Genomic DNA, 25,342 nt, shown 5'->3' with positions numbered 1-25,342 from the left:
TCAATCATGACATGTGCCACAGACCCAGTGACCCAGAATTCTTATCATAAGAGGCTTGTCCCCTACTGCCCTGCTTGCAGACACTGACCATTCACTCCTCATGTTCCTTCTCTCCCAGGTCTGCTCTGTGTCTGTAAATAGCCTCCCCCTTGTCTCCCACAGAACAGGCCAGAGGTGGTAAGTTGGAGCTGACTGGTCAGGGAGGAAAACATGCCATTCTCTGGCCCATCAGATCCACCATCTGGGAAGAGGACACAGAGCTGCAGAGCTGCAGGGCCAGGCTGGGGCTACATGGGAGGCTCCCCGTTGGGGAGTAGAGTGGAGGAAGAGAAGGCTGAAACAAAATTCTTTCACTGATGAATTGACATTTATGGAGCTCCTTTCTGTTCAAAGTCAGGGCTGAAGTTACAAAGGAGGAGCGGTGGCTGACTCCTGGAGCTCTCAGCCAATGTGACATCCCAGCTGAGGTCAGAGGTCATCTTAGTCCCTGGGGGAAACTGAGACTCAGAGGGAGGGTGAAGAGGTCTGCCATGGTCATTCAGCCAGTGACAGAGCTACAGTCTCCTTCCCCACCTCGTGGGCCCCTCTGGCTGCCAGCCCGGGGCTCAGATGACTCAGAAACTCGAAGGTGCCAGGATAAGTCAGGGGGTTGTGGCTTCGTTCTCCTCTCCAGGTCAGGAAGGGAGGACGGGACAGGCAGGATGAGGGACTTGTAGGAGAAAGGACTGCAGCTGGGGGCTGCTTCTGTGCTGTCACTCTAGGCAGAGGAAGAGAAACCTGCTCACTGGAGCTGCTCTTGTCCTGCCCATTGAGTGACAGGACCACAGAGGACAGAGACACAGACATCATTCTCTCCAAGCATCTGTTCCACTTCTCAGGTGGGCAGATGGAGGAGAGAGTTCCTTGCAGAAGAGTCATAGCAGGCATTTGTATGTCATATCTCCTATATCATCCTACCAATCCTACGGTGATAGAACCTGCTATTGTTCTTTTCAGGCAATGAGGTTCAGGGAGGTTAAGTAGCTTGTTCAAGGTCACATAGCCTGAACAATCAGTGCCAGGTTGTATGTAGCTCTGGGGATGTGCTCTTAGCCTCAGGAACAGGTGGATCTGGGAGTCTCAGACGCCATGATTGGAAGTGCCTGTACGACTGGGAGGAGGTGGCCCACAGCCCAGTCGTCCTTCATCCCCCTCTCCCGCCATGCTGGCCTGCAGTGCCCCTGTTCTAGGCAGGACATGGGAGGACCTAACAACCTCCTCCCTCTGACTCTACTTGGCTCAGAAAGCAGCTGTGATGTCTTATTCTCTTGAGAATGGTCTGGAGGCCGCAACACTATAAACGTTCATGAGAATATTACCACACAACACACAAAAAGTTTGGTAGAGGGGATTGCCTGTACTCAACCAAGAAATGACTGGGTAAGTGCAGATGAACACATCTTTGCCATTGGAACCTAGGTGGAGTTCAAGAAGAAAGCAAATGAGATGATTAAATAGCTGAAAAGATGGTGTTAAGTCCACAGCCATTATTTACAGAGAAATTCCTCAGACTCTTCTTCATAGTCTGCTAATTGCTACTTTACTCATAATTCTAACAGACTTGGAATGCCCTTCCGTAGTATTCACCTTCTCCAATAAGCCTTATGAGACCCTCTGGTCAGAATTAAACTCTCCTTTCCTGGTGTAATAATAAGTCAAACACCCTGATCAAACCTCAAATTTATTACAAAGGCCAGGGTGATATTTTGGAAGTGATTTATCTTCTCTATGTCTCAAGTTGCAATCAATAAAATGGAGTTGAGTGTCCCACTTCAAAAGTTGTGTGAAAACTGAGCTGCTGCGTGTAAGAAGCCAGTACAGTGCCTGACACACTGCTGGGGCTCAGGAATCAGTAGTGGCTACTGGGCTTCACGCCCCTGTTACTCTTCTCATTCTAGACTGCCTTCATCAGGGTTACTTGCCTGGGGGCCTGTTTAACACTCTAGAAAGTGTGCTCCGCAAAGTCAAGTGTGTACTGGTCTATGTCCATATTCCCTTGTAGCACAAGCCCACCTTTTGCTCTGTAGCCCTTTCCCCCCTCTCAGCCTGGGTCTAGGCTCACCCACAGTGGTGGTGGGCCGGTGGTAGGGCATAAGACCAAAGCTGTACTGGAAGACTCCACGGCCACAGGAGAGAGGGATGGAGCCTCCCGTGACCTTCTGGAGTCCATCCTGGAACCAGCGCAAGCAGGTGCCAGGAGAATTCTCAACCTGGTCATAGATGTCATTCTCCCCAAAGGAGAGAAGATCAGCACCAGAGCTGCCCTAGAGGGAGACAGGAGAGACACATCCTGTGTGGAGGGGCAAGAAGGCACAAGCTGGTGACTTAGCCCCCTGTAGGGACCTAGTGCGGAGAAGGCAATGGCAAGCCACTCCAGTACTCTTGCCTAGAAAATCCCATGGATGGAGGAGCCTGGTAGGCTGCAGTCTGTGGGATCGCTAAGGGTCGGACACGACTCAGCGACTTCACTTTCACTTTTCACTTTCACACACTGGAGAAGGAAATGGCAACCCACTCCAGTGTTCTTGCCTGGAGAATCCCAGGGATGGGAAGCCTGGTGGGCTTCCATCTAAGGGGTCACACAGAGTTGGACACGACTGAAGTGACTCAGCAGCAGCAGCAGCAGCAGGGACCTAGTGATCAGGAACTGGAGGAGAAGACAAAGTCCTGGGACAAAAGCAGGAGGCCTTGGGTGTCTCCCAGATCTCCCACAGCCTTGCTTTGTGACTGTAAGCGGGACCTGGCCTGTCTCAGGGTCACTGTCTGGCAGTTGTAACATGATAGTGAATCCAGAAAGCTGCAGATATAAAACAATTCCAAACTTTCTGGAAAAATTTCTTCCAGCCCAGCTAGTTTTGTATTCTTCATAGATGTTTCAGGATAGGAGAATAGTTCTAAACTATGTCCCAAGCTCCACTGTCCCAGGTTCCCTAGGTCTCAGATGTATTGCAAACTTTCAGCGATATGACCTTTGAGACTTAATCCCTTCACAAGATCTTCCTTCTAAAATATTCTCTGGGTATTTGTGCATGAGACAGTACATGGATCACCAACACAGAATCTTCATTGTCAATGGACTGAGACTCTCCCTGCCAAAATAGGATCTGCATTTGCCTCTGCAGGCTTCTCTCCAAACTACAATCCTTGCCAATCTCCACTTGAACCCAGAGCCCTCTCCCCAATACCCATGCATCAGGGAGAGCCTGATGAAGCCCTTGAGGTTCTGCCGCACCAGCTTGTAGGCTCCAGGCCTGGCATTCAGGGACTCCTGGACGCCCCCAACAATAATGGCCAGCAGGTTGCCACCTCCTTCCCTGCTCAGAATGTGAGAAACACTCTCCTTGTCTGCAGCAACCATCCCGGAAGGGAAGAAAAAGACGAAGTATGATTTTAAGGGGGCCAGGATGGTGGGTGAGGATGTGGGCTGGGCTCCACTCCAGTTCCCAGCTGGGAGTTCTCTGAGGACTGGGACTGAGTCTTTCAGGTCTTCCCAACCCCCAGCCAAGCATATTGCTGAGCACAGTGCTGTGGGAAGTGCTTCCTTGAGTCTAGCTTCCTTCTCCACTACACATTCACTTGTAAGAAGTACAGAAGAGTTGCCAGCCCTCCTTAAAATCCCTCCCCCATGCCAGCAGACCTCATCTACCTGGGCTACCCAGGGTTGGGAAGACTCACCGCCTATTATGATATAATCCCTGAAGACAGGGGCACAGAATCACAAGTTCAGCATCATCAGATGTGAGCGGATCCCAGGGAACAGTGAGGAAAAACCAGTGCCATCAGTGTATAGGTTGGTAAAAGCTCCAACAGTTGCATTCCCATGAGGGTGGTAGCCAGCAAGGTAGTTCCAGGAGGGGTCCAGGTCGGTGGGCAGCCTGGTGAATCGGGGCTGCACCTCATGACCACCCCGGTCTCCCTGATGACTTTTTGTACTGACCTCTTCTATGTGTCCCCTGTGCTGAAGTGCTATCACACCCCCATGTGAGTGTCCTGAAATTAAGATGGCCTATCTGAGGATCCTTGTCCCTGGTGCTGGCCTGGAGCAGAGGAGATGCTCTGGGAGACTGTGGAATGAAGAGGGACAGAATGGACCCATGAATGGATAAGGCCAATGCCGTCCACCTGGGAAGGAAGACCCTTGCCCAAGGCAGAGGTAGGACTCCTGACAGAGCAACGGGGACACAAACCTCTGTTCTATGTGAAGGGAGACCTAATCCCAGGCAGAGCCAACCCAAAATGAAGGCGCCATCACAGGAGGGAGTGATCATCTCTCCAAGGACTATGGCAGCTGGAGGCCTGTCCCAGGTCGGGGCAGACCCCTGAGTCCCTGTGACACAGTGTAAGAGACCCCAGGGTGCAGGGAAGTGGGTGCCAGGAAAAGGGCCATGAAGTCTCTAGTGATGCCCACAGGTGTGGGTGGAGAGGGGTCAAGGAGGTGTCCTGCCAAGTCTGCAGCACTTCCTGACACCAGCTCACAGCCTGCCCACAGCATTGCACCCCTGCTCAGGCCTTGGCCTGTATAGACACTGCTGCTCCGGGATAATGAAATCTTCATACAGAAATCCAGCTCCTGGACTGATCTTCAGCATGAGGTGAAGGCAGTTTGTCCTGGGGGAACACTGCCTGATTCTCCACCATCACCTCTTTAGGAAGCCCATAGGGTGCATTTAGAAAGCTCCAGGGCTCAAAAGTAGTCTCCTAATTTCACTAGAAACTGTACCATTAGGCCCTAGCTCATAGAATCACAGCGTAAAGGCTTGTGATGTGAAGTAGACCCAGAAGAGTTGTTAGGGCAAGGAATGTTGCTTGCTGCCTTCAAGCCAGCAGCCACTGTAGCTGCCACTGACAATGGGTCTTGAAATGAATTCAGGATGGAGGAAAACAGGATACTGGTCACAGAGAGTGAGGATGCACATCACAGGGATAACTGCAGTGAGCCCAAACTTTCCCATCTTCCCTTACATAGAGACAGACAAAAATTACTAACTTGAGACATCTGCTTTTTGTGACTAGTAAGTGATCTTTTGAAGTTTGGCTACATAGGTTTTTGGGGTTTTTGTTTTTTCCAGCAAAATCTGTAAGTTCTGACTCCTCCCTTACCTTTTAGAACAGCTCCCCAGATATTACTGAGAGGCTATCTCCTGACTACAGTCCTCAGTAATAAGGTCCCAGAACAAAACCCCTCACAACTTTTGAGCTGTGCATTTGTTTTCAGTAGACAGCAGAGACTCCCTGGCCCCTCTACTTCCTGACCTCCTAAGATCGCTGCAGGGCCTGCTCTGTAAAGCTGTGTGGATGACTTGAAAGTTCTCCTGGGAGGCGACAAAGAGTCCAGAATCTGCTCTCCACAGCGACCGCTGCAGGCCTCAGTCCAGGACAGGGAGGTCAAAGTGCATGTCATCTCTCCCTCTGCTGGCCACTTGGTGGTACTGCCTGCCCTCTGCAGGTGTTGATGCCACAGGACTGCAAGTGGCCTACAATCCTGAACACTGTGAACGTGGATTTTCTGCAATTCAGTTTCAGACAATGTCAACAGTGGTCTATTTGAAAACTGCTCTGGGGGAGATACCTGGCTAGAGGAGGGACAGAACAGACGTAGATAAGAAAGGCACAGAACAACTCAGCACTCTTTTTCTGCCAGATGTGCAAATGACAGCAGTTCCAGATGTGAAAGGAGAGCCAGATGCTGTCCTCATAATGTCCCAGGACGGCCTGATGTCTTATGGACTCCACACAACCCAGTGGTGTATGTGACAGCATCTCCAATTTACAATGGAAAAATCGAGGCTCAGAGAGCATGTGTAACTCACCCCAGGTCATACAGCTGGCATGTTGCAGACCTGGTAGTAGAATCTATGATGTCCACCATATACATTCTTGTCTCCTGTGTCCAGAGAGGGCCGCCTGTCCCCACCTGGCTCCTCTCTGTGTCCTCACTGCCTTCCTCTTCTTATCCCCACTAGATAATCAACCATCACAGCTGCTTACATCCAAGGGTTTAGGCTGTCTGGGATTCAGATTGGAGCAAAAGTCAGTTCATTCAAATTCAGAGTCCTCCATTACTAATGGCTGATTTGGGGGTAGAGAGTCACGTGTCTAAAATGGGCATGAAGTACCCTGATTAAGGGACTAAGAGACATGAAATACAAGGGATCAATTTTGTGTGGAAACTAGGATTCATAATGGGTCAAAGCTCTGTCCTAGGACACACAGCACACTGGAGTTTGGGCAGGATCCATCCTGAGTTCTCTCTGCTCTGCTTCTATCCTCAGAGCTAACCCCACACTTTAAAAGCAGTAAACAAACTTGCTGTGTGTCCTTGATCACACCTTCCTCCTTCTCTGGGTGTGAGACTCATCATCTGATAAAGTGTGGGCTAGATGCTCTCTTGATGCCTTGTATTTATCATTGAATCCTTCACCCCAAAACTCTAAGGGCTTTACACCTGTGTATTAAGATACATATGTGTGCCTCACCAATTGCCCCACAGAGCCCTTCAGATCTCATTCATACATCAATCCTCATATTGGCTCCACATCTCCACACATAAGAAAATATAGCCAGACAGAAACTGACTCTTCTCGGGCCACGTAGTGGTAAAAGCCTGTCTCTGCCTCCAAGCTCAGTATTCTGCTCACTGCACACAAGGTCACACTTCCCCATGGACACATGGAGACTATGGTCCTGACCACTCCTTAGCCAGTCCCACACTTACCGAGATGGGGAAATAGTCCTTCATGTACTTCCATACAACACAGCGCCCTAGTACATCAACGTGCCTGCTCCCCTGCCAAGGCTTGGCTCGATCCAGGTACCACCAGACTGCATACAGGATACTGATGATCCAGAATCTTGTGAACAGGAGGCCTATGAAGACCACACAGCAGAGAAAGGCTGGGAAGGGAAGCAGAAGCTTTAGTGGTCAGCAGTGTGAAGGAACACATTCTCCCCATTTGTCCAGCACTAGCAGCACTCATCTGTCCAGCCCTTACCCCAGGAAGAAGAAATAAGCTTCTCAAGCCTTCAAAGAAGGGGGAATACAAGCAACATAATTAGTGTCACCCTGAGCCTGGATTTGAAACCAGGTAAGACTAAGTCCAAACTCACTTTTTCCCACAGCACCAGACACTTTCCTCACTTGGGTCTTCCCCTCCACCTCCCTCTCTGCCTATATTCACCAATAGATGCCTGGTGGAAATGTGACAGGATGAACTCTTTCTAGTGTCCATTCTATGAGACCCCAGAGACAATAGAGATTCTTTCTACCCAGTCCACTTCCTGTTTACCCCCAGCACATCTTTCCATAATCCTGTATTCCATAGATATATCCTCCCTTTACCTAAAATCCTCCCATTGTTTATCATAACTTTGAGGCTCAGCTCAAGCAATTCAGCCTGATTTCAAGCTCCCCACTGGTGGCCTGTCTTGCTCTCTTGCTCCAGCCTCAGTGCACCCCGTGTTCCAGCCACATTAAGCTGTTCAGTGTTGATACAACTCCCGGTGCTCTTTAGCTTTTGCTCAGCTCTTTTCTCCACTGCTATACCCTGTCCTACTGAAGGAGGGAGAGAAGAGGGCAACCCTGCCTGGCCAGTCCATCAGGAGTGCAACAGGGCTAGGAGCAGTCAGTGAGGAATTCATTCCAGACTCAGGATTTTCTGAGTTCCTTTCACAGGCTAATCCCAGCTTTAACTCAGGGTGAGGTAGTCTGTTCGGCTGTCTTTAACCTGATGCCAATGGACCTCATTCTTAGAAAATATTGGGTCTCTCCATTCCATTCCCTCTACTTGACACCATGCTCTCAAACTCTTTAAGAAGGTCAACCTCCACTTGTATTCCAACTGAAAGTAGGGTAGGCTGGGTCTGTCATTCATGGGAGACTTCCAGGGGGCTAGACTTTTGATCCAGTCTGAATAGTAGTAAAATGCATAAGTTGAGTAGGTTGGGGCTCACAGAGGCTCACTTTATTCAGAGCACCTACAATGTGTCAGATGCTGGTGATACACCTGTGAACAACACACAGATATTCTTGCCGTCATGCTCGGGAGTTCAGTGTTGTGTCTGGGGCAGTTTGTATGGTTTATTCAATTTTTTATAGAGGTAAAACATAGATCAAACATAACACTTATCATCAAAATAAACTTTTATATTTTAGCATTTTTTTAAAATTTTTATCACAATATTGTGTTCATTTCAGGTGTATAAGAAAGTAACTGAGTTATACGTACACATATATCCACATTTTAAAAAATTATTTTCCCATATAAGCAATGCTCTATGTGCTCTATAGAGGTTCTTACTAGTTATCTATTTAATAAACCAGTTCAGTTCAGTTCACTTCAGTTTCTCAGTCGTGTCTGACTCTTTGTGACCGCATGGACGACAGCATGCCAGGCCTCCCTGTCCATCACCAACTCCCGGAGTTCACTCAAACTCACCTCCATCGAGTCGGTGATGCCATCCAGCCATCTCATTCTCTGACGTCCCCTTCTCCTCCTGCCCCCAATCCCTCCCAGCATCAGAGCCTTTTTCACTGAGTCAACTCTTCACATGAGGTGGCCAAAGTATTGGAGCTTCAGCTTTAGCATCAGTCCTTCCAATGAACACCGAGGACTGATGTGGAGCCCCCCAAAATAAAGTCAGCCACTGTTTCCACTGTTTCCCCATCTATTTCCCATGAAGTGATGGGACCAGATGCCATGATCTTTCGTTTTCTGAGCTTTAAGTCAACTTGTTCACTCTCCTCTTTCACTTTCATCAGAGACTCTTGATGAAAGTTCTTTGCTTTCTGCCATAAGGGTGGTGTCATCTGCATATCTGAGGTTATTGATATTTCTCCCGGCAATCTGGATTCCAGCTTGTGCTTCATCCAGCCCAGCGTTTCTCATGATGTACTCTGCATTAAGTTAAATAAGCCAGGTGACAATATACAGCCTTGATGTACTCTTTTTCCTATTTGGAACCAGTCTGTTATTCCATGTCCAGTTCTAACTGTTGCTTCCCGACCTGCATACAGATTTCTCAAGAGGCAGGTCAGGTGGTCTGGTATTCCCATCTCTTTCAGAATTTTCCACAGTTTACTGTGATCCACACAGTCAAAGACTTTGGCATAGTCAATGAAGCAGAAATAGATATTTTTCTGGAACTCTCTTGCTTTTTTGATGAACCAGCAGATGTTGGCAATTTGATCTCTGGTTCCTCTGCCATGTCTAAAACCAGCTTGAATATCTGGAAGTTCACGGTTCACGTATTGCTGAAGCCTGGCTTGGAGAATTTTGAGCATGACTTTACTAGTGTGTGAGTTGAGTGCAATTGTGCGGTAGTTTGAGCATTCTTTGGCATTGCATTTCTTTGGGATTGGAATGAAAACTGACCTTTTCCAGTCCTGTGGCCACTACTGAGTTTTCCAAATTTGCTGGCATATTCAGTGCGGCACTTTCACTGCATCATCTTTCAGGATTTGAAATAACTCAACTGGAATTCCATCACCTCAAGTAGCTTTGTTTGTAGTGATGCTTCCTGAGGCCCACTTGACTTCACAATCCAGGATGTCTGGCTCTAGGTGAGTGATCACACCATCATGATTATCTTGGTCGTGAAGATCTTTTTTGTACAGTTCTTCTGTGTATTCTTGCCACCTCTTCTTAATTTCTTCTGCTTCTGTTAGGTCCATACGATTTCTGTCCTTTATCTAGCCCATCTTTGCATGAAATGGTCCCTTGGTATCTCTAATTTTCTTGAAGAGATCTCTAGTCTTTCCCATTCTATTATTTTCCTCTGTTTCTTTGTACTAATCAATGAGGAAGGCTTTCTTATCTCTCCTTGGTATTCTTTGGAACTCTGCATTCCAATGGGTGTATCTTTCCTTTTCTCCTTTGCTTTTTGCTTCTCTTCTTTTCCAGCTATTTGTAAGGCCTCCTCAGACAGCCATTTTGCTTGTTTGCATTTCTTTTCCTTGGGGATGGTCTTGGTCCCTGTCTCCTGTACCATGTCACAAGCTTCCGTCCATAGTTCATCAGGTGCTCCGTCTATTAGATCTAATCTATTTTATAGATAGTAGTGTGTATATGTCAATCCAAATCCCCCAATATTTCCTTCCTCACTTGGTTCCCCTAGTAACTATAGGTTTGTTTTCTGCATACATGTCTCTATTTATGATATATAAAGAAATAAAATTATTTGTACCCTTTTAATTGATTCTACATATAAGTGACATCATACAATATTTGTCTTTTTGTATCTGACTTAATTCACTCAGTATAGCAATCTCTAGGTCCATCCATATTGCTGCAAATGGTATTATTTTGTTCTGTGTAATAGCTGAGTAATATTCCATTATCTATGTGTTCTACATCTTCTTGATCCTTTCCTCTGTCAGTGGACATTTAGATTGTTTCCATGTCTTACTTATTGTAAATAGGGCTGCAATGAACATTGTGGCACTTGGATCTTTTCAAATTATGGTTTTCTTGACAAAGGCACTATACAGAACTATATGGAGATACCCTGTGAAACCAAAGATAGAGCTGCCATAAGACCCAGCATTCCCACTCCTGGGCATATAACTGAAATGATTTTTAGTGTAATGTTGATGGCATTAATTCACTCATATTGTTGTGTAACAATCACCATCCTTCATCTCTGGAACACTCTTCATCTTCCCAAACTGAACCTCTGTACCCGTGAAATAAGAACTTCCATGTCTGGTCTAGAGAATAAAACCCAAGTTGTTCATACTGGTTCCTTGCAGGGTAGGATTCACTTTTAGAATACATATTCTGTTTGAATGAATAACAGTAGCATGGATTCATTTTTCACTCAGAAAAAAAAATAAATTTTTTTTAAATGCTTGCATTTCCACTTGACCGAAAGAACTTTCCTCACCCAACAGTATACCTCACCCTGGACTGAGCTTTTAACTCCTGTCAGCAGGCATTGCCAAACTTGGGAGTATTTCCAGTCCCTGAGAATGGAAGATCCCTTCTTTCCCCTCATAATACCCAGAAGGAAAAATGCAAAACCACACTTTACCAAGAGGATGGGCAGGTTGGTTTAGATCATACAGAAAGCTAGTAGGATGGGACCTGACATTCAGTTCTACTATTTTGCTCCATCATGCTCCCAACATTCATTTATTCAACAGTTATCAACCTCAACTCTTCAAGGAGCTGGAGACACAGATGAGAAGAAGACCACCTGTTTGAAAGGAGGTTACCTTCCTGTGTAAGTCGTGAATTAAAGAAATAAAGAAAACAGAGTAAACAAGTAACCAGTGGAAAGTATTTGTTTCTTGGACTTGAGACCTTGATGACAGGTCCCTGTTGACCTTTCTGGCCACTTCTTTGCCCCTCCCCCAAATGCCTGCTCTATGTCCAGCGTAAGCCAGCTGTTCACTACATGTGCAGAATTTACTGGCCCATTGGAAACCCTTACCTTCCTGCCAGTCTGTACATTCTGCCTGTGGACAACTTCTTAAGTATCTCTGAAAAGGGGCCCCATCTCTCTGCCCACTGCTAGCCTCCATAGACCAGGGTAAGTAATCTTTTCAGAATTCAGAGCTGTAATTCAGAATGTGAAGTTCAAGAGGCAATTTGGAGGATATTGTGTAGGTACAAAATCATTAATAATATAAACATTTAAACTGTAAAAACCATTCTTGGCTCTTGGGCTGTACAAATACAAAAACAATTAAGAGGCTGGATTTGGCCCTACTGACTATGCTAAAACCTTTGACTGTGTGGATCACAATAAACTGGAAAATTCTTAAAGAGATGGGGATACCAGACCACCTTACCTGCCTCCTGAAAAACCTGTATGCAGGTCAAGATGCAACAGTTAGAACCAAACAAGGAACAACGAATGGTTCAATTAGGAAAGGAATGCGTCAAGGCTGCATATTGTCCCCCTGCTTATTTAAATTATATGCAGAGTACATCATGCCAAATGCAGGGCTGGATGAAACTCAAGCTGGAATCAAGATTGCTGGGAGAAATATCAATAAATTCAGATACACAGTTAATACCACTCTATGGCAAAAAAAGAAAGTGAAAATCACTCAGCTGCGTCTAACTCTTTCTGAGTTCATGGACTGTAGCCTGCCAGTCTCCTCTGTCCATGGAATTCTCCAAGCCAGATTATTTAAGTGGGTCTTTGATCTTCCTGACCAAAGAATCACACTGGGGTCTCCTACATTGTAGGCAGATTCTTTACCAACTGAGCTACCAGCGAAGCCCATGGCAGAAAGCAAAGAAGAACAAAAGAGCCTCTTGATGAAGGTGAAAGAGAAGCATGAAAAAGCTGGCTTAAAACTCAACATTCAGAAAACTAAGATCATGGGACTTCCCTGGTGGTCCAGTGGCTAAAACTCTGAGCTCCCAATGCAGAGGGCCAGAGTTCCATCCCTGATCAGGGAACTAGATCCCACATGTCATAACTAAGACTCAGCAAAGCCAATTAAATAATTATAAAAAAAAAAAAAAACTAAGATTATGGCTTCTAGTCCCATCACTTCATTGCAAGTAGATGGGGAAAAAATGGAAATAGTGACAGACTATATTTTCTTGAACTCCAAAATCATTGCAGATGGTGATTGCAGTCATGAAATTAAAAGACACTTGCTTCTTGGGGAAAAAAGCTTTGACAAATCTAGACAGCATATTAAAAAGCAGAGACATCACTTTGCCAACATAAGTTCATCTAGTCAAAGCTATGGTTTTTCCAGTAGTCATGTATGGATGTGAGAGTTGGACCATAAAGAAGGCTGAGTTCTGTGGTGCTGTAGTAGACTCCTGAGAGTCTCTTGGACTGAAAGAAGATTAAACTAGTCAATCCTAAGGGAAATCAATCCTGAATATTCATTGGAAGGACTGATGCTGAAGTTGAAGCTCCAATACTTCGGCCACCTGATGCAAAGAGCTAACTCATTGGAAAAGACCCTGATGCTAGGAAAGATTGAAAGTAGGAGGAGAAGGGGACAACAGAGCATGAGATGATTGGGTGGCATCACCGACTCAATGGACATGAGTTTGAGCCAACTCTGGGAGATAGTGAAGGACAGGGAAGCCTGGCGTACTGAAGTCCATGGGTCACAAAAAGTTAGACATGAGTGAGCAACTGAACAAAAACAAAAACAGGTGCTATAGGTAGTATTCTGAGCCTTATCTTTGAGCTTCTTTTCAGATACTGAGCCACCACCAGGTAGAGGAAGTTGCTCATCAGCCTGTAGACCTCAAACCAGGGGAAACCAGAAGCTTGGTGATGTTGGCTCCCAGTTACCTTACCACCAAGCAATCAGACAACTGTCTAGGGGCTGATCATGTGCCCAAGCAACTCTACCTCACCCAGTCTCTAGAAGTCATTCCCTGAAATTCAAGAGAGGGAGGGGGAAGGGGTCAAGTTTTTTGAGCCAAAACTATCTGGACTCCTTGCTTTGTCCCTGCAATAAATACTGCACTTTGTTTCACCACAACCCAGTGTCAGCATGGGAGCTTTCCTGTGCTCGGGCAAGCTGGTACAAATTTGACTTGGTAACAACTGCTCCCTGTGATTTGTCTTCCCCAGACACCTCAACACAGAAGATCCCTGAATTGCAGCCTGTCACACACAGATTGGACCATGTTACTTCTATATCTAAAACCCACCTGGGCCTCCCCTTTGTCCCCAGACAAGGGAAAAATACAAGCTCCTGCTCCTGGCACCAGTGGGCCAAGATACCTTTTTTCAGCTCCCCTCCCTCTAGCTCCAGGCCGAAGGCTACCTCACCTCCCTGTGCTGTTCCTGACACTCCCAGGTCCCAGGCTGGGCCTGGGGGGTGGTGGAGCTAGTCAGACACAGCTCCCAAAACTCCTTCAAGGCCAGCTGAGCAAGATGTTCCTAATCCCTTGTGATCCCCAGGTGCTGAGCTGGGGATTATTCCCCATCAGTGCACAGTGTGTACCAGAAGTGACAGGTGCCCTAGGTTGCCCGTTTCCAACCAAGCTTGCCTTACCCATGGACACCAAACTGCTGACCTACTGCAGGACCACCAATGTCTGCAGCCTGTGTTCCCATGGCACACACAAGGGTGCGAACTCCACCATAATGGTTATTCTGCTGGCTCCGGAGGCTTCTCTGAGCTCTGAGACACCTGCTGGTTTTCATTGTTGCCAGCAGTTATCTAAACATTTATGGGAGCTGGGGGCAGGTGTCCAACCAGCCCTAAGATCTCACTACATCTGCCCCAGCAGGAACCGGTTTCCTAGGAAAAAATCTTTAAAGACACCTGGCCTGAGCCTAGCTGAGTATGAAGGAAGAGAAGTACAGTTTACTCCTCAGGCAAAACATTATCTGCCAGATCACCTTTGCTCTAATCTTGCCCATTATTTGGCAAGTGAAGCAGCAAGTATAGGGAACTCCTGTCCTCTACACTTACCCAACTACTTGGCCGCAGTAATTGTCTCCTTTCACCTGCCAGGTCCACTGTTCCCCTTTACGTATAAGCAGTACCAGCTCCCATATAAATATCCATCAGCCCCACCATCTCCTCCCTCTCCTGCCCTATTCCTCAGCTCACCTGCACAGCACAACTCAAGAAGAGCCATCTGCATTAAACACCCTCCACTCCCATTCTGTCCTCTCTCCTCCAGACTTCAGACACCACTCTTCCATGGAACTGCCCTTGACAAGTTCACCAGTGGCCTCTATGCTGCTGAATCCAGTGGTCAGTTCTCAGCTGTTGTCTTGACCTCTCAGCAGCTTCAGACACAACTGCTCCCTCCCTCCTCCTTGAAACCATTTGGCCTGTGGACACCACCCTCTCCTGGATTGCATCCTGCCCCTCTGGCTACTCATGGGTCTCCACAGTGGCTCTTGTCCTTCAGCAGACTAAGTGTTTGAGGGCTCTCCTGCCCCCTCAGTCCCTGGGCCCTCCCTCTCCTCTCCACCCTCTCTCCCGCAGAGACCTTATCCAGGCTCATGGCTTTGGAGTCTGTCTACAGGACGAAGACCTCCAAACTGCATCTCCAGCCTGACCTCCCCCTGGGCTCCAGACTTGACTTTGTAGGTGGGTATTGACATCCTCTCTGCTAGTCTCCTCGGCACCTCCATCACAGCCTGTCTAATACTGAACTTGACCTCTCTTCACCTACCCTTTGTACAGTCTCCGCATAGCCATAGAGTTTTCCAAAGTCATTACACATTACACTGGTGGTCAACTGGTTAGGACTCTGCACTTTCACTGCTCAGATCTGAGATTCCTCATTTACTTCATTGTGTTTAACAGTATTTTCTCAATGTTTAACAGAGATTGTATTTAAAAATATCTAATGGGGCAGGACAACATTGGCAGCCTCCATCCTTGGCTCTGTTTTGTGGATTGTCTGGTAAGTTGTTCTTTCATCAGCTTCAGGCTGAGTTTGAAGTTACTATATGGACTGGAAAATATGCATCTTCAGAAGAGAAGAAAAAGGCCTATAAGAGGCTATGGGGCAATTCTTTCAGGAAGAATACCATTTTCCCAAATAAGCTTCACTCAGTGGCTGATGAAGAAATTGATGTCCTTCTCAGTAATAACTGTCTCAGTAGAATCAGAAATCATGTGTTGAAAGATCCCCTGCACAGGTGTAAAGTAGTGCTGGAGGCTTTGTGGTGTGCTCATCCTTCACTTAGTTGGTCATGGGCAATTGTTGGGGTTGAGCAGGCACTGTGGTAATCCGCTCCTGAACCTACTAAGCTTACAGGAAAAGCAATTCTGTCAAGAAGAGACTTTTCTGAAAGATAGAAACTTAATTTGGGAGGATCTGGATTAGAATTCTGCTCTACCTGATACTGTCTATAGTTAAAGTACTTTTAAATTTTAAATGAAGATGTTTGGATGTTTCATTCTGTCAGTGAATTATCTTTTCTCTTTGACTTAACAAATTAAACATACTGTTCCCATGCATAATGCAAAGAGTAGTGTAATTAAAAATGTGTTTGTGAAAAATGATGTTCACCATTTGCTTGAATATCATTTTAGGATATGTTCATGTTCTAGTCTTTTGTTTGTTTCAATAAATATTGATTAAATATCTCTTGCATGTGAAAGCTGCTTTTCACCCCCACAGCCAACCTCTGATCAACTCTGACGCCAATGTTCTCACTGGTCTGTGTCTCTGTGTCCTTTCTCCCTCCCACAGTCTCAACAGTCGAGGGACAGCTGGGTCTAAGGCTATGTGATTGCACAAGCTACAGAGTAGTGGTATCACACTTTCCCAAAATAGCAGCACCAATTTACATCTCACCTGGAATATATCAGTGTCCCATGGATGCAGATCCTCTCTCCTTGGTAAATTCAGATGTCTTGTTTCCTGTTGTGTAGAGAGAGATCAAGTTGGGGTCTTGAATTCCAATTCCACGAATGGACATGACTTTATTCATTGCATTTCCTCTCTGTGAAAAGTTTATGAGGAAGGAAGGTAGTGGAATTGGGCAGAGAGAGAAGCTGAATCAAAATGGCCCATCAGAGTGGTCCTGAATTGGGCTAAAGTGGCCAATGCTGATTGGAAGAGCCTCGAATGAGGGCTGAGACCAGTCCTGCATTGGCCATTTTCCAGCTGTGAGACCTCAAACAAGTCCTTCCCTTCCCAGAGCCTCTCATCCTACCAGGTATCAGGGACTAAGACGACAGCCCCTACTGACCCATGTACAGTGCTCAGCAGTCCACAAGGGGTTCTGTGTCCCTCACCCACGATCTCCTTTCAGGCCAACAATCAGGCAGCACCATACTTCCTGGGGCAGTGCTGCTCCTGTGTGGTCTGAGGACCTGCCTGTGTCCACAAGCTGCCTGTTACTGGCTCCTGACAAGGTAAGTACAGAGTGTAAGAGGAACTGCTCAGAAACCTTAGAGCAATGTGACAGAGTAGTTCTATGTGTGTTGAAACTAAAAATTACAAGTTAGATTTGAACTGTTTATCTTTGTTTTCTTCTTTTCTTGGGTAATTTATATTTTATTTTACAAATAGATAAGTCCGTGGTAGCTTAGAAAAAAGAAACAATACAAAAACCTGATGTTTAACCACAATTAATTGAGAAGCATAATCTAGGGCAATTCCAACAGTAACTTCTGACATTTTTAACATTTTTTGAGGCAGGAAGACTCTTTTGACCCTTCATCATTGACAGATAAGACCAGGGTTTGATGCTGTTGTTTTCTGTTCAGAACCTCTTTTGAAGTAGCTGAAAGAAGGACTCTTCCAACACATCTATTTCTATCCATTCTCCCGCTAAGATGTAACTTGACCAACATGGCATCAGTTCAACTTGCTGAAGAAGGAAACACTCAGGTCAGCTTTCTGGCAGGGAGTGAGAGGAAGAGGTAGACTCTAAGAAAAATCCAAACCTGGTTCATGATTGACACAAACTCTCCCAAGTCTTTAAGACCACTTCCAGGCATTTACAAAAGGAAGGGGCAAGGAAGAACTGGCATTGATTGACCCCTCATTTATGGCTGAACCATTTACAGGTGAAGATGGGCGAGGATGTGAGTTGTATGGGCACACAGTGCAGGTGGTATTGGGAGTCCATAGGTATAGCTGGTGCCATTGGTCTTTTCAATGTATGACTTGGCTGAGTTTGAGGCCACAGTAGGCAAGGTGAGAGCAGGACACTTGGGCAGGCAGTTTTCATATTGGTACCAGGATTCTAGAAAGGCTTTTAACCTCTCTGATATGAACCTCATTTGTATGAGGAGGTCACTGTTAGTCACACTGAGATGCCACACCTAAATCATCCTCCCAGACAGCCCAGCACATAGTAGATTCTGAGAAAGTGGTTCTTAGTGTATATGTAGCATCCACCCAGAGTCCAGCACATAGTAGGTGCTCACTGGCAAGTTGCTCAGGCAGCTGACTCAGCCCTGCTGTGCGGTCACTAATACAGATGCTCAGTCCAGCCTGAGATATCCACTGCCTCTCTTATCTGGTCCATGACCCACTCCAGCTCAAGCACCTCCCAGAGCTCCTCCCTACCTAGGGGATCAATTCTGACCTCTGGACTGGACAGTAGTCCCCCAGATAGCAGGCCAGGCATCCTCAGGGACCCTGTCTGCCCTGTTCCCTCTCTATCTCCAAAGAAATTCAAAGGCCTAAACTTCAGCCTCCTATTCCCTAAACATCACTTGACCCTGACCCTCACCAGGAAGTCTCTCCCACACGTGCTCTGACTGCTCCCTCCTCTCTGCCTTTGCTCCCTCAGCAGCTCCTATGTTGCCATCTCTGCCACCTTCGGATCCCTAGCAAAACCCACTCCTCCTGAGAGGGTGAGGCTGGGCCGGGCCACGTGGATGCTGGCAGAGCTGTGCTGACTGACTCCTGTCCCATATGTTGTCACCATCAAGCAGTGTCACCAGGCTGGGCCCCAGCAGATCCTTTGTCCCCTGTAAGTAATGATGGCTGAGAACTTCTTACGCATCAAAGAGCAGCCTGATGTCAGGAGGGGGCTCTGGCCCCGCCCGACCCTGAGAGCCTCTGAGACTTTGTGCCATACCTGACAACTCCTACTCTCCTTGCAAAACCTTGCTTTTAGGTCTTAAAGCCCTGCTTCCCGCTGCACCTCGTGTCTCCAAGTCCATTCTTTGGTTTTGGGCTGGTGGGCCTTATTTCCCACAATTTGGGGGGCTCCTCCAGGTTCTCTGTGCCTGTGTGGAGGTGGGACTTTGGTAGTAGGGAAGACATGTCCCGCCCCACTATGGGTAGCCCGCTACACTGGAGCCCGGTTCTCTGCAGAAGCCGTAGAAAGACCTGAGACCTGTTTGGAGGAGAGCGGGAGTTACGTGGGGAAGAGAAAGCCGGCACTAAGGCAAGCAGGCAACCTCATGCATGAGCCAAGGTAGGGAAAATTGGACTACGAGTACTTCCTTGGTGGTTGGGCATTTTTAGTGATCAGTGCATGTGAGTGAGTTATATCCTAGACTCCAAGTGAGAAGGGAAACCCAATCTGCAGTTTCTCTTGTGAGGGAAGTGACCAGAAGCAGATGAAGGGACTCTCAGGTTATAAAAGAAACCTCCAGTGGGAGTGGTTGAGTGTACAGGAAAACTCAGACACAGGGACCAGTCAAAAATGTTCTAGGCCTAGGGAACCACAGAAAAGGGGAGGTAAGGATTCCCCTGTGGAGGTAAGGATTTCCCTGTGACATCCCCTGGATCACCCACTGGGAGGATGTTGAGGGTTCAAAAAAGACACACAAAAAATTCTGGGCCCAAGGGTTACTCAGTTATAAAAGCCTGGGTGGTCTTGCTGAGTGGTTAGGTAAGAGGTAGATCAGGGAAGGGAGTGAAGCAAGGGTGGGGGTGGTGGGGGGTGGGCAGTGAGAATGCAGTGCCCCTGGGGCTTTCTCCTCCTGACCCTCCTTGGCCACCACGGAGAGACAAGAAAGACAAGGTCTTAAAAAAGAGAAAAGAGAAACAAAGTCTTAAAAACAGAATGAGGGATGTCAGAAAGCCAACCTCTAACACTCCAGCCAGATTCACGTACAATACATAGGAGGATCATACTTGCAAGTACCTAGTTAATGGGGTTCTTTTGATATTTCAAAATTGATATTTTTGCTTGCACAAAAAGCAAAAGGAAAGAAGGAATAATGCCTTTTTAAAAGGGGGGCGTTGGACACGACTGAGAGCCTTCACTTTCCTTTTTTATTTATTTATTTTATTTTCCTTCACATTTATTTCCATTAGGAAATCCCTTTTAAACTTCAGCATCCAAAAAGTATAGTATCTCCTCGCCCTTTGAGCCATTATTACCTAGAAAGACTATGCCAGGCAATTTTCTAAGTGATGACTTTCAATTTTTGGATTTTTCTTTTTTTTTTTATTGGAGGCAAATTACTTTACATTAATATATTGGTTGCTTTTGCCATACATTAACACGAATCTGCCCCGGGTGTACATGTGTTCCCCCTCATGAACCCCCCCTCCCACCTCCCTCTTCCCCATATCCTCCCTCCAGGTCATCCCCGTGCCCCAGCCCCAAGCATCTTGTATCATGCGTCGAACCTGGACTGGTGATTCATTTCACATATGATAATATACATGCTACAATGCCATTCTCCCAAATCATCCCACCTTCACCCTCTCCCACAGAGTCCCAAAGACTGTTCTAAACACCTATGTCACTTTTGCTGTCTTGTATACAGGGTTAAGGTTACCATCTTTCTAAATTCCATATATATGTGTTAGTATGCTGTATTGATGTTTTTCTTTCAGGCTGACTTCACTCTGTATAATAGGCTCCAATTTCATCCACCTCATTAGAACTGACTCAAATGCATTCTTTTTGATGGTTGAAAAATACTCCATTGTGTATATGTACCAAAGCTTTCTTATCCATTCCTCTGCAGATGGACATCTAGGTTGCTTTCACTTTTCAGTTTCACACATTGGAGAAGGAAATGGCAACCCACTCCAGTGTTCTTGCCTGGAGAATCCCAGGAATGGGGGAGCCTTTTGGGCTTCCGTCAGGTGGCTATTTCAGGGTGGGAGAACAAAGTGTTGGGTACAGAAAGTGGTAAGAACTTTTGTGGAAAGTGGACCCTGAGAAAAGCATTTTGTGCATGGTTCAGTTCAGTTCAGTTGCTCAGTCGTGTCCGACTCTTTGAGATCCCATGAACTGCAGTACGCCAGGCTTACCTGTCCATTACCAACTCCTGGAGCATGGTTAGGACTGACTAAGTTTAAAATAAATTAAGTTTACTTTTAAATAAATTCAAAAGAGAGCTGGTGCAAAAATTTGACTTTTCTCTCTGTTAAGAGAGACGCACTTTCTTCAGATGTTGAACTGCCTTGATGAGAGATTTAAGTTTCTTTATCTCTCAAATGATCTGTTCTGAAATCCTTTATGAAAGAAAGTGAAAGCGAAGTCGCTCAGTCGTGTCCAACTCTTTGCGATCCCATGGACTGTAGTCTACCAGGCTTCTCTGTCCATGGGATTTTCCAGGCAACAGTACTGGAGTGGGTTATGGATAGCTATTGTTTCACAATGAGCTGTAATCCTATCTGACTGAGTGTTCTAAACCTTTTTGATATTTGTTGACAAAACTTCCTAAATCATTCTAATGAAGCACTTTTGACTTCTAGCTAACTTTATGATGTTTCAGACGTCCCCTGAAACATCTCAAAGAGATATTAAACAAATTAGGTTCAATTGTATGCAGAATTATGTGGGAAGTATTATCAAGTGAGTAATAACTTATATTATATGGTAAATCTTACTAATATAGGTATCCTAGAAACTATATGGAGTTCCTAAGATTCTGATATGTCCGAGTAAAATGTTATCAGTCATAATTCTAGTTACTATCTTAAAATATTGTCATAGCACTAACCAATTTCACAAAAAATGTTTACTCCTCAAGATTTATAGAAAGGCATATGTACTCAGTCATGTCTGACTCTTTGCAACTTCATGGACTGTAGTCAGCTAGGTTTCTCTGTCCATGGAATTTTTCAGGCAAAAATTCTGGAGTGGGTTACCATTTCCTTCTCTAGGGAACCTCCCCAACCCAGGAATCGAACCCATATCTCTTCTGGGTAAAGGCAGATTCTTTACAAGCTGAGTCACTGGGAAAGACTTGGATAAATACCAGTTTCTGAACTCAAGCTGAAGCTCCGATACTCTGGCCACCTGATGTGAAGAACTGACTCATTGGAAAAAACCTTGATGCTGGGAAAGATTGAAGGCAGGAGGAGAAGGGGACAACAGAGGACGACATGGTTGGATGGCATCACCAACTCAGTGGACATGAGTTTGAGCAAGCTCTAGGAGTTGGTGATGGACAGGGAAGCCTGGCGTGCTGCAGTCCATGGGGTTGCAAAGAGTCAGACACGACTGAGTGACTGAACTGAATGGGAAATCTGATGATTTCACAAATGTTAACAAAAGAACTGAAAGGACTGGTAAGTATGCTTATAACTTTTATGGTTTCTATCTGAAAAATTAAAAGTTTGAATCTGTGTTTTCCAGGAGTAGGGAAAACCTTCCCCCTAAACTAATTATGACAGTAATTTAGTAAAATTATACTTTGTAAACAAATTGAAACATTTATCTTTCCTCTCTCTCTGACCCCTCCAGAGATTGGAAACTTTTAGGTTTAGGAATTCACTTAGATCTGTTAGGCAAAATCTGTGATAAGCCTTTGACATGACTTTCCTATCTCTGAAAGGTTTCATTTTAAAAGTTCAGTCTGAGACGCTATAAAAATTTCAGTAAAGCAAAAAGTTTGTGGTCAGTTATGGTTATATAAATTATCAGGCCACTTTTATTGAGACCAGACCTATTTCTCAAGCAAGTCTTAATTTGGTTATATTTGGTAAAAATTGTTAGGGTTCACAAGGGGCTCATAGTATATAGTTAAAATACGGCCTATTGTGGTGACCTGACAAACAAGGGAAGAAGTCACAGTGGCCACAGTGCCCTAGTGGGCATCCTGTTTTTCCTTAAGGTACTATCCTGTTTTTCTCTGCTGGTGCCAGTTTCTCAAGACTACATGACTACCCGACCATGAGACCCCTTCAACTAGACCCAACAAGACCCCAGCTGCCGGCTAAAGATAAACTGAGGACCCCTCCCACTGGGGCACAATTTCCCATCTATAGGGTATAAGAAGGGTTGGCTGTAAAGGGAGGGCCCTGGTTTTTCTCTAAAGCCAGTCACTTTCTTTCTCTCTTCTTTCTTTCTCTCTTCTTTCTTTCTTCTTTCTTTCTCTCTTCTCTCTCTCTCTCTTCCTACAATAAATTTTTCTCTGCCTGAAGGCCGGGCTCGTTCTCTTTTTCTCAGCGCTCGCCTTACATTTCTGGTGCCGAATCCTGGGAGGGAAGACCCACTGTGGCTAGGGGGGCTCCTCTCCTGAGCCCACTTTCGGTGGTTCCCTCCCTTGGACCTCGCCAGAAACTGGTACTAGCCGGGACGGGACTCTCTACTTGCCTTGCTGGATTGACATCCACACACGGGCTCTAATCTCATCGGCAGCAGGGCTGAGTGAATTCCTGCTCTCTGGGATCCTCTTTCTCTGGTCTGGTTTTTGAAGCCCTAGGTGGAGGATCTCTCGGCACTTGGGCCCTAGTCTCACTTTGAAATAGGGGACGCCCATTTCAAGGTAGACTCTGTGGCTGACTGAGAACACCGTGGGGACGGGGACGCCTTTTCTCTCGGAGCTTTCTCTTCGTTTTTCACTTGCCCTTGTTTGCCCTCCCTCCCTATTCGACTATAATGGGAAATTCTCAGTCCCAACCTACAAAATCTACCCCTTTAGACTGCTTTCTCCAAAACCCAGAAACCTTGGGTTTTCAAAGAGAAATAAGGCCAAAGCGACTCACTTATTACTCTAACACTGTATGGCCACAATATCGACTGGGTACTAGGTCCCAGTGGCCAGATAAAGGAACCCTTGACTATAGATAACTTCTTGCCGCTGCTATGGCAAGTGGTCAGAGATCCCTTATATTCAGGCTTTCTTTGCTTTCTGCTCTCAGCCCTCTCTCTGTACTTCCTGTTCTACTTCTCAAATATTTCTAGCCCACTCTGGGCCACATCCCCCTAATACTGTATCTCCTGATCCCTGTTCAGATTTTTCCTCCTCTTCTTTTGACCCTTCTGGCCACAGTGCACCTCAAATCGCCTCTAATCCTGTGGTAGCAGACCCAGTCCCACAACCCCCACCTTAGATCCCCCTACCCCTTCCCTCTCAGGCACAGGCGCTACTGCAGCTTCCGACCCTCCCCCCAGACCCATTTCGGAAAACAGGGCTCTGGGGCTTCTGCTCCAGCCCCTACTACCAGAGTCTCAAGTCCCTATCCTGACCTCCCTAAATTCCCTCCTCATACCTGGCTGTGGCCTTAAAGAAACAGAACTCTGAATCCCTCCCGGCTCCCCTCCTTCCCTTAGGTGAGGTGGCTGGTACAGAAGGGATTGTTCAGGTACACGTCCCGTTCTCCCTCTCCGATTTATCTCAAATCGAAAAACGTCTTGGCTCTTTTTCCTCTGACCCTGACACTTATTTAAAAGAATTTAAATATCTCACCCAGTCTTATGACTTGACCTGGCATAATATTTACATTATATTCTCCTCTACCCTTCTCCCAGAAGAAAAAGAATGAATCTGGCAAGTCTCTCAGGTTCATGCCAATGAAATACATCAAACTGATGATACTAAGCCTGTAGGCTCAGCTGCCGTTTCTAAGACGACCCTAATTGGGACTACCAGGCGGGGTGTCCAGGGCGAACAGTCCATAATCACATGGTGACTTGCTTTATTGCAGGCCTCCAAAAGGCAGGACATAAAGCTGTTAACTTTGATAAGCTCAGAGAAATAACTCAGAGATCAGATGAAAATCAGCACAATTTCTAGCTAGATCAACAGAAGCCCTACAAAAATGTACAACATTAGATCCAACTTCAACAGAAGGCACTCTTGTCCTTAATACTCATCTTATTTCCCAATCATCCCCAGACATTTGAAAAAAGCTAAAAAAGGGAGAGGAAGGCCCTCAAACCTCTCAACGAGATGTTTTAAATTTGGCTTTTAAAATTTTCAATAACCCGGAAGAACAGGCAAAACTAGAAAAAGCTCAAAGAGATCAGGCTAAATATCATCCTTAGCCACTACCCTATATGGCTCCAAACCTCAATCCTCTGACTGAGGAAAAAAATCATCTAGGCCCTGTTACAAATGCACTAAAGAAGGGCACTGGGCCTGCTCATGCCCAGGGCTTAGGCCTGCTCTGGGTCCAAGTCCTAATTGTGGCATAAAGGTACATTGGAAGGTAGATTGCCCTAATTCCCCTCTAGGGATCTGGACATCTGCTCCTGGTCCCGAGTAGGAGTCCTTAGACCCAGCTCTGCCCAGACTCCTCGGACTCACCGCTGAAGACTGAAGGTGCCCAGGGCCCCAGGCCCCAACTCTCATAACCTCTACAGAGCCCAGGGTAACTCTCATAGTGGCAGGTGAGCCGATCTCTTTTCTTATCGACAGGGGGCCACCTATTCTGCCATGCCTGCTTATTACAGAAAAACTAGAGTCTCAGATCTCTGTTGTGGGGGTTGACGGTTTAGTGTCTACACCACAGATTACTGAGCCTCTGCCTTGCAGACTTCAAAATACCCCATTCTCTCATTCTTTCCTCATGCTCCCAAAATGCCCCACTCCAATCCTTGGAAGGGATCTGCTCTTCAAATTCAAGGCTTTCCTCACTATTCCAAATCTTTTTCCCTACCTGGCCTACTGTTTCTTGAACCTACTATTTCCTCACCTCCCACCATCAGTTCAGTTCAGTCGCTCAGTCGTGTCCAACTCTCC

General features: G+C 46.1%; 1 pseudogene; it reads right to left on the bottom strand.

Annotated features, from left to right (window-relative positions):
• LOC129553659 (2-acylglycerol O-acyltransferase 2-like) lies at positions 1–14,114 on the bottom strand (annotated as a pseudogene).
• Between the last annotated feature and the right edge of the window lie 11,228 nt (positions 14,115–25,342).

Source organism: Moschus berezovskii, chromosome 14 (assembly GCF_049115385.1).
Source record: "Moschus berezovskii isolate FMDL1 chromosome 14, NW_MosBer_1.0, whole genome shotgun sequence".
Taxonomy (NCBI): Eukaryota; Metazoa; Chordata; class Mammalia; order Artiodactyla; family Moschidae; genus Moschus; species Moschus berezovskii.
Note: the sequence above shows the minus strand (reverse complement) of the source record. Positions and strands in the feature narration are given on the sequence as shown.